The sequence below is a fragment of the Ursus americanus genome, chromosome 27, assembly GCF_024610735.1.
Source record: "Ursus americanus isolate L20-20 chromosome 27, mUrsAme1.1.p, whole genome shotgun sequence".
NCBI classification, from domain to species: Eukaryota; Metazoa; Chordata; class Mammalia; order Carnivora; family Ursidae; genus Ursus; species Ursus americanus.
This window is the reverse complement of record NC_142153.1, coordinates 18,431,143-18,438,406: the sequence shown is the minus strand read 5'-3', so window position 1 is coordinate 18,438,406 and position 7,264 is coordinate 18,431,143. Positions and strand designations below refer to the sequence as shown.

At 39.5% G+C, this 7,264-nt stretch overlaps 1 protein-coding gene across 1 annotated transcript in view; it reads right to left on the bottom strand.

Moving 5' to 3' along the window:
* Positions 1–7,264, bottom strand: part of NRG1 (neuregulin 1) — a 1,040,075-nt gene that overhangs the window by 12,189 nt on the left and 1,020,622 nt on the right. The gene's annotated exons all lie outside the window — the stretch shown is intronic.

Below are 7,264 nucleotides of genomic sequence, written 5' to 3'. Positions count from 1 at the left end.
CTAACACGGTTCCATCCATGATCTTTTATTATTTAAATAATCCTGAGCTTTTCGGTCTATATACACTCAGTTCTGTACTTTCATAGGTAGTTTTATGTTAGTTCAATCATCGAACCACAATAAAAGTCAAGAGCTTACATACTCTAGTGATTACTGACAAGAACAACTATATTCCCTATTTTTTTTTAAGGTCTTAACAAATGAGGTCTCGTTTTTAATACTGCACGACAGAAAGAGGCAGACTGTTTATAAGCACACATTTCACTGCATCCATGGGTCCCAAATCAAAGGTGAATACATTTTTAAAATTTAAAGGGCTACTCTTCTACAGTCGTACTTAATAGACGTCTTTTCGCATCTAAAATAGAACTATTTTTCAGTGGTATAACATTTTCATTTTACTCAATGTTCACCCACCTAAATTCTAGAATGTTGATACAATACCCTTCGTAAGGTCATGCAATGGGGATGCGCCTAACTTTGGAAGTCCTTTCTAATTGCTCTTTTTGTTGCTGTTTATCAGTAACGAAAGCATTTCAACTGGATTCATTGTACCCAATAACACGCTCTAGGAAATAGGGCCATCAAAAGGTTCTAGGAAGCAAACAAGCTGATAGATGCTCAACACCCGTAGCCGTGATTACTATTAATAGCTGAGCTAGACCATAATGATCATGCAAAGCACCTAATAAAACGTAGCTGTGACAGCACATACCTCGTGATGTACACATGACCCTGTCTGCTCCAGGGTAAATAAGAATAAACACTGTTTTTTTGGCATCAAAGAAATGTGAATGAAACTATTCATTTTTACAAATATAAGGGTGATATTTTTCTCATTCGCCTTAAAACCATATTTAATGCCAAAAAAATGTTACCAAGTGATTTGGTATATCTAATTTTCCTATTTCATGAAGCATGGCCTGTAAGATAAAATACTAGTGGTTGTGGATTTTTAGTCCCATGAGTTCTCGTGCAAATGTAAAGTGTAATTATGATCATTAGCGTATTATCAATAAACTTAACAACAAACATCTTGTATTGGGGTAGCTCTTTTCAACCCTTCAAAACATTTTTATGTAATTAAACTGGTTATTTTTGGTTAGAATATGTTTGCAGCAGTGAATAGAGGAAGATCTACCTAGAGAAATCCAGAATGGTGAGGTTGGGTCATTTTTCATAAAGACGTCATTACACATGCTTCAATAAGAATGTCTTCACAGATACATGAGGAAAATACATGGAAACCTGTTTTCCATAGAACTTATTTCACATAATGACTTCTGAAATACACAGGGTTTTTGTTTGTGTATTCATTTCTGAACGAGGACTACAAATCCACATGGACATACCCTATAATTAAGCAGGTAATGCAGAATTAAGGATATATTCTATAATGACCATGTCATCTTACCTGTTTTCATTCTTGATAAAAATTAGAATTCTCATAGTGATCACACAATAATTCACTTGTTCCATACAATGAACATGGTATAAGACCCACGAACACTGTGTATGGTGGGGAAGGTGGGGGAGAACCATTTGAGGTAAGAAGTGCATTGATTTAAGGATTGCGAAATTAACACAAAGCTGAAGAACCATGAGTCCTTTGAGAGAAGGAATGCACTTATTAGAAAATTGTTATTTATGCATCATGGATGCCAGTTTTGAGATGAGAAGGCACAGGACAACTAGGTGAAGTGGATCAAAAATCTTAATCAATTTTCTGATTAGTATGAACTTCTCTAAAATGATGTTTCCTAGGAAAGTGGCATTATGGCATGGTGGTTTATCTCCATCATAAGATGACATAGACTATTTGGTATAGTGAAACCAGATCTGCTGAAGGTTTGCCAATCTTTTTCAGATATATGAGTTATATCTGAACCGAAACTACCCTTATGCTAATATTTACCTTCACTCAGCTACATTTTCTTAGGGCAAAGCCTTATTATTATAAGCGTGGTTGGTGGACCAATAGCATCAGCATCTCCTGAGATCTTATTAGTAGAAATGCAGAATCTTGGGCCCCCAATTCGTAACTACTGAAGAAGAACCTGCATTTTAACAAGATCCCTAAATATCTATATGCACATTAAAGTTCAAGGTGTCAGGGCCCCTGACCTCGGAAGATGGAGACGAAGTCCCTCTAACCTGTCACCACAGTTATCTTGCTGCTTGGACGTGGGCAGTCCATTTGACTTCAACAGGCCTCAGTGTTCCTCAGTGATAAGATGGAGGGACTTAACTAAGTGATTTATCAAAGGCTCCTTTCACCACAAAGGTTCTAGGAATCAAGGCTCATCCTAACACATGGAATCACTGTATGAAAACTCTGACAGCGTTTCTTCGGACTGTGTCACCAGGTGGGGAGGACTCCAGGACATTGAAAAAACATTTTTGATAGGATGGATTTTTAAGACCATTACGAAGAGAAAACAAACTGCAAATACCCATTCCTAAAGCCATCTGAGCGCGCAGCAACGGTCATCACGTAACTTTTGTGGCCATCTCGAGTTGTTGCCAAATCCAATGGAAGGGAGCAGAGACTGAGAGAGTTTTTACGTAAGCAAACTGCAGACTGCACTGATTGTGTAGAGAAAACCATATGCAAATGGAAACTCATCTGATCTATAAGCTCTGATTAACTTCTATGGAATTACTTCTGAAAGACAGGGAGACCGTCTGGCTTCTGACATATTTCTAAATTAGCATTCTACATTAAGCATCCAATCTATCACTTTCTTTGGAGATAAAGAGTATGGTAAATTTAATCTGATTCTGAACAATATGCTTTGGCATGAGTCTGGGAAAATTCCAAGATTTTTATTGCTTAGCAGAATCTGTTTGAATAATAATCAAGCCTCTATCGTAGCCTCAAATATAATACATATGCATATCTGAAACCATTTGTTTCATTGATCAGAGTAGAAGATGAAAATTAGTATTATTTTTTGTTTTAGTATTTGCTCTTAACATGATAATCTTTGTTCTGCATTTGTGCTTAATGAGATGAAAATTCACAGTTTTGTCTGAACTTAAGTATCACCTCTTCCAACTGACCCTTCCCTGACCTCCATCTCCCCATCTCCCACTTCCATGCCCTGGCTGACGATTCCCTCTTGGGCTCTCGCACTGCTCCCTGTCCCGAGCTCTTTCCCTGCACTCGCCTGTCTGGGAGGGGATTCTCTGTGGTGAGGACAGTGACCATATTTTGATCATTCTGTATCTCTTAATTTTAACACAGTGCCTACCTTGTCAAAAGCTCTCATTAAATGTTTGTTAAACCGAGTCTAAGATAGTGTCAGAATGCACTGTCCAATAAAGAACTGTATCAAAGAGACTTTCCTATAGTCAACTGATTTGCCAAGAACAGGTCAATATTGAACATCTGGCTTTTATTTGTATAGTTTATGGCAGATGACTCTACTCTGTCGACTCCTAAGTAATTTTTTTTTTTAACAGCACCTTCCAATGCCCCTCTCACAGACTCATTCCCCTAAACAGAAATCTTTAACGTTGTGTTCGGAATTTGGAAAAGACTCGATAACTCTTTAATAATAAGTTGTTACTTCAAAATGAAATCTTACTATTTAAATGCCAGTCTACCTAGGACTCAATAAAGTAGTACTATCTACTAAGCAAGACTTGAACATAGTATTGGTAAAATAAAAACTTTTTAACAACAACCTTAATACTTGGTGACTATCCTGATATGTTTACGATGTAATTAATCATACATGCATGTATTTTGAGAATTGATTTAGTGCTTGGTAAAGTTTTTATATTCTAATGGGATACTATTTCCCATTTACTGGTGGAGCTGCTAGACCTATACAAAGATATTTACAGACCCCCAAGAAACTTCTAGTTATTTACCATTGGCTAATTTTATAAACCATTATAAGTGGTCAATTTTTGGTCAATTTTTAAACCATCCTCAGACCCCCTTTATTTCTTGGTTTCATGAATTTTCATCAGGCCCCTCCTTAATCAGGCAGGAAAAGGGAAACAAGGTCTATATCTGATTATCTTCCTCCTGGTCATCACCCCAGTTTAAAAATGAGATATTTGGGGGCGCCTGGGTAGCGCAGTCGTTAAGCATCTGCCTTTGGCTCAGGGCGTGATCCCGGTGTTCCGGGATCGAGCCCCACATCGGGCTCCTCCGCTGGGAGCCTGCTTCTTCCTCTCCCACTCCCCTGCTTGTGTTCCCTCTCTCGCTGGCTGTCTCTCTGTCACATAAATAAATAAAAAAATCTTTAAAAAAATGAGATATTTGGACAGTTTAAAAAAATACCTTGCCTCAAAAAGAAGAGTCCCTACTGTTTTTTTTGCTCTGCCTCGATACGAGCTGTGGTATTTCCTTCATATTGTATAATCTCTGAAATAATTTCTTGGGTGTTTCATGTTTACAAATATCAACTAATGGAAATGCCAACAAATACATCTTAAGGAATCTCAGTGAGTTTAAGTGTTAGATGGGAAGGCCTTTTGCTCTCATTCCGTGTGAGCTAGAGTTGGCAGTGTCTACGCAAGCTTAAATGGTGCTGGTCTGTTTTTCTACAGTATCACATTGCAAGCACTGACTTTTCGCACCCCTTCCCCTGCTCGGCATTCTGGCTAGACCTCGCCCACTCACTGCTTGAGTATCTGTGTTGTCGATTACTCTTTCCCAAAAGTATTGTTACTATTAGTCTGCGTTTTCCCCGCGATGAACCTCATTCTGATATCTACCTTTAAGTGAAATTTCTCGAGGTTTGTACATGCTTTTCTAATTCGTGTTTCAGTGTTCTTGATGGCATCATCTGCAAAAGATATTTATTTCCTCAAGGGAAGGCCTTCCTCAACATCATTAAAGAAAATATTAACTATAAAAAGTTTCAGTAACGTTTCCTTCGGATCCAACCCTATATACCTCCCCGTTGCTGTTCAGCTAGCATGCATCGCCACGCTTCCTTTTTTTAATTATGAGCCGGGGACTCGTTCTCAAGCCAGGAGATAACAGTATACATAGAGCGGCCATGCTGGATTCATGGGTAAATGGTGAGGAAAACAAAAATCAAAGTGGTCCTGGCTCTCCAGTGTCGTTTTTCAATGTCTAAGACATACAGTCCCAATAATGAGGGCGGCAGTGTTGATGAAGTAAGCCGTCCTGTTTGAACCTGGTGCCCTTCCCCGAGCTCTGTTTGCACAGCTTGCTCTGAAACGCTCATCCGCAGACTCAAACGCTCGCCATTGTTTACTCGACATGATGTATCTTGGTAAGTTTGGGGTCAGTTTCATCGGATATGGGATCAATCTACATCCCATACATCCCCAGGTCACTGTGACTCGAGGACGTATTGGGTGCACTCTACGGTCCTGTCTTCCTCTCTGGAGGCTGTCCTCCTCCCGTCACGTCCAAACGCTTGGAGATTCAGGACTTCACATTTCTATCCACTCCGCCAGCCTCATTTTATGACGAAACAGCTAAATATTCACTTTTTACTTAAATAATTCCATATAAACATTTCAAAATTGCATTTCGTTTTCAATAGGCTATTTGCTTCTCAAGGCGAGGGCTGCATATACGTTTTTCCCCCACAGTCTCCACCTCTGACTAGTTGGGGTGCCCCCTGATATATTCCCTTAGCTCCCTAAATATCCCTCACAGCGCTTGGCACACCTACCATTTGTAATTAAATTAATGACCTGAAATACGTTTGCTACTCTCGGTAGCCTACAGACTCCGTGTGGGCAGAGCCCAGCAGGGCTTTCGTTCAGGACTTCATGGTAACACTAGCACAGAGCTGCCTCGTAGGAGGAGACGAATAAACACGTGGCCGCCTCGCTGATTTTAGGAGAAAAAGGGAAGCAAACTATTAAGAACACCTAGTCAGTGTAGCCGATTTCAGGCACAGCTACACCTGAATTGTTTTCTATAAGGACAAAAGGATTTCCTTCAATCTGCCTTAGTGAGTCGAAGTCAAAATGAGTGAATAAATACCTGGTAAGCCCATGGCAGGATTCTCAATGCACGAGAAAGATAGAAGAAATGGAAGATGTGGTCATCTCAAGAGCTGATCACAGATCTAAGCGACCAGAGTTGCACCCACTCTCTCTCACAAATGCTTCTCCATCTGTTAAATGTTACAGCTTTTAAGAACAGAGAAGTGCTACAGGCAAGTGTCATACCCATTCGGAAGAATGAACACTGCCAGGGCTGGAACACGAGTACGGTAAGCAGTCTGTTCTCACGGACTATAGGTTCTGACCCAATATATACATATTCCTTTTATCTGTTTCAAATTTCTCCTCTACAGCCGTGATAATGAGGCCACAGGACACAACCATGAATTTGAGCCATCATCCCCTCATTTAATTATGTTAATCCAGCTACTAACATGTGTTATAAATATCATCATCATTTTTATGCCAAGATTTTATAAAACTTTAACCTTAGCTAGTGTCTCTGACTTTCTCGCCCCACCTGACCTAGTCCCCAAATTTCCCTAGCCTGCATGGAAGTCTGTCTTCCCTAAACGTCTGCTCTCTGTTTACCGTGTCACTCTCCTGCTCCAGGAGTTACTAATACTCCCTATTAGCTCTCACAATGTCCAAGGTCTCACAATGTCTGCCTGGCCTTTGGAGCTCATAAACTGGTCTTCATGTCTAAGTTGGCTTTGTTTCGTTTTGTTTTGTTCTTTTGTGTCTGTTTTGCATCCCAGAATGGAGCTGCTGGCCTAGCTGTGCATGTCACTGGGTCTTGCAGAAAAGCTTATTGTAGCCCCAATGCCTGCCTGGTATATGGAAAAAACGACATAAATGATGGCTATGTGTAGAGAGTCTTCTCCAAGTTGTTCCCGTCTTTTCTTTTCCTTCTTTCAATTTTCATTACCATAATAATCAGCACTGCACCACTTGGGATATATTCACTCTAATTGATTTACTATTTTAGCCACTTCATTTTCCTAAACAGACTAACTTCCCAGGGACCAGAGACCATGCCTTCCATCTTCTCTGTGTTTTCAAAAATGCCTGGCATTGACATAGTTGTTCTATAAACAAATGTTTAATGTTTCATTTATTGAGTTTATTATAACATATCTGTTGTGACTTTATCTCCTCCAGTTACGAGTATTTTTATAGGCCCTTATATATACTACACAGCTTCATAAAAATGATACAAAATCGTAAGTTCATGTTTGAAGGCAAGTTTTGTTCGTTTGTTTCTGTTTTTCGTTTTTGCTTATAAGGAAGATTATGGCCAGAGATATTAAATGAC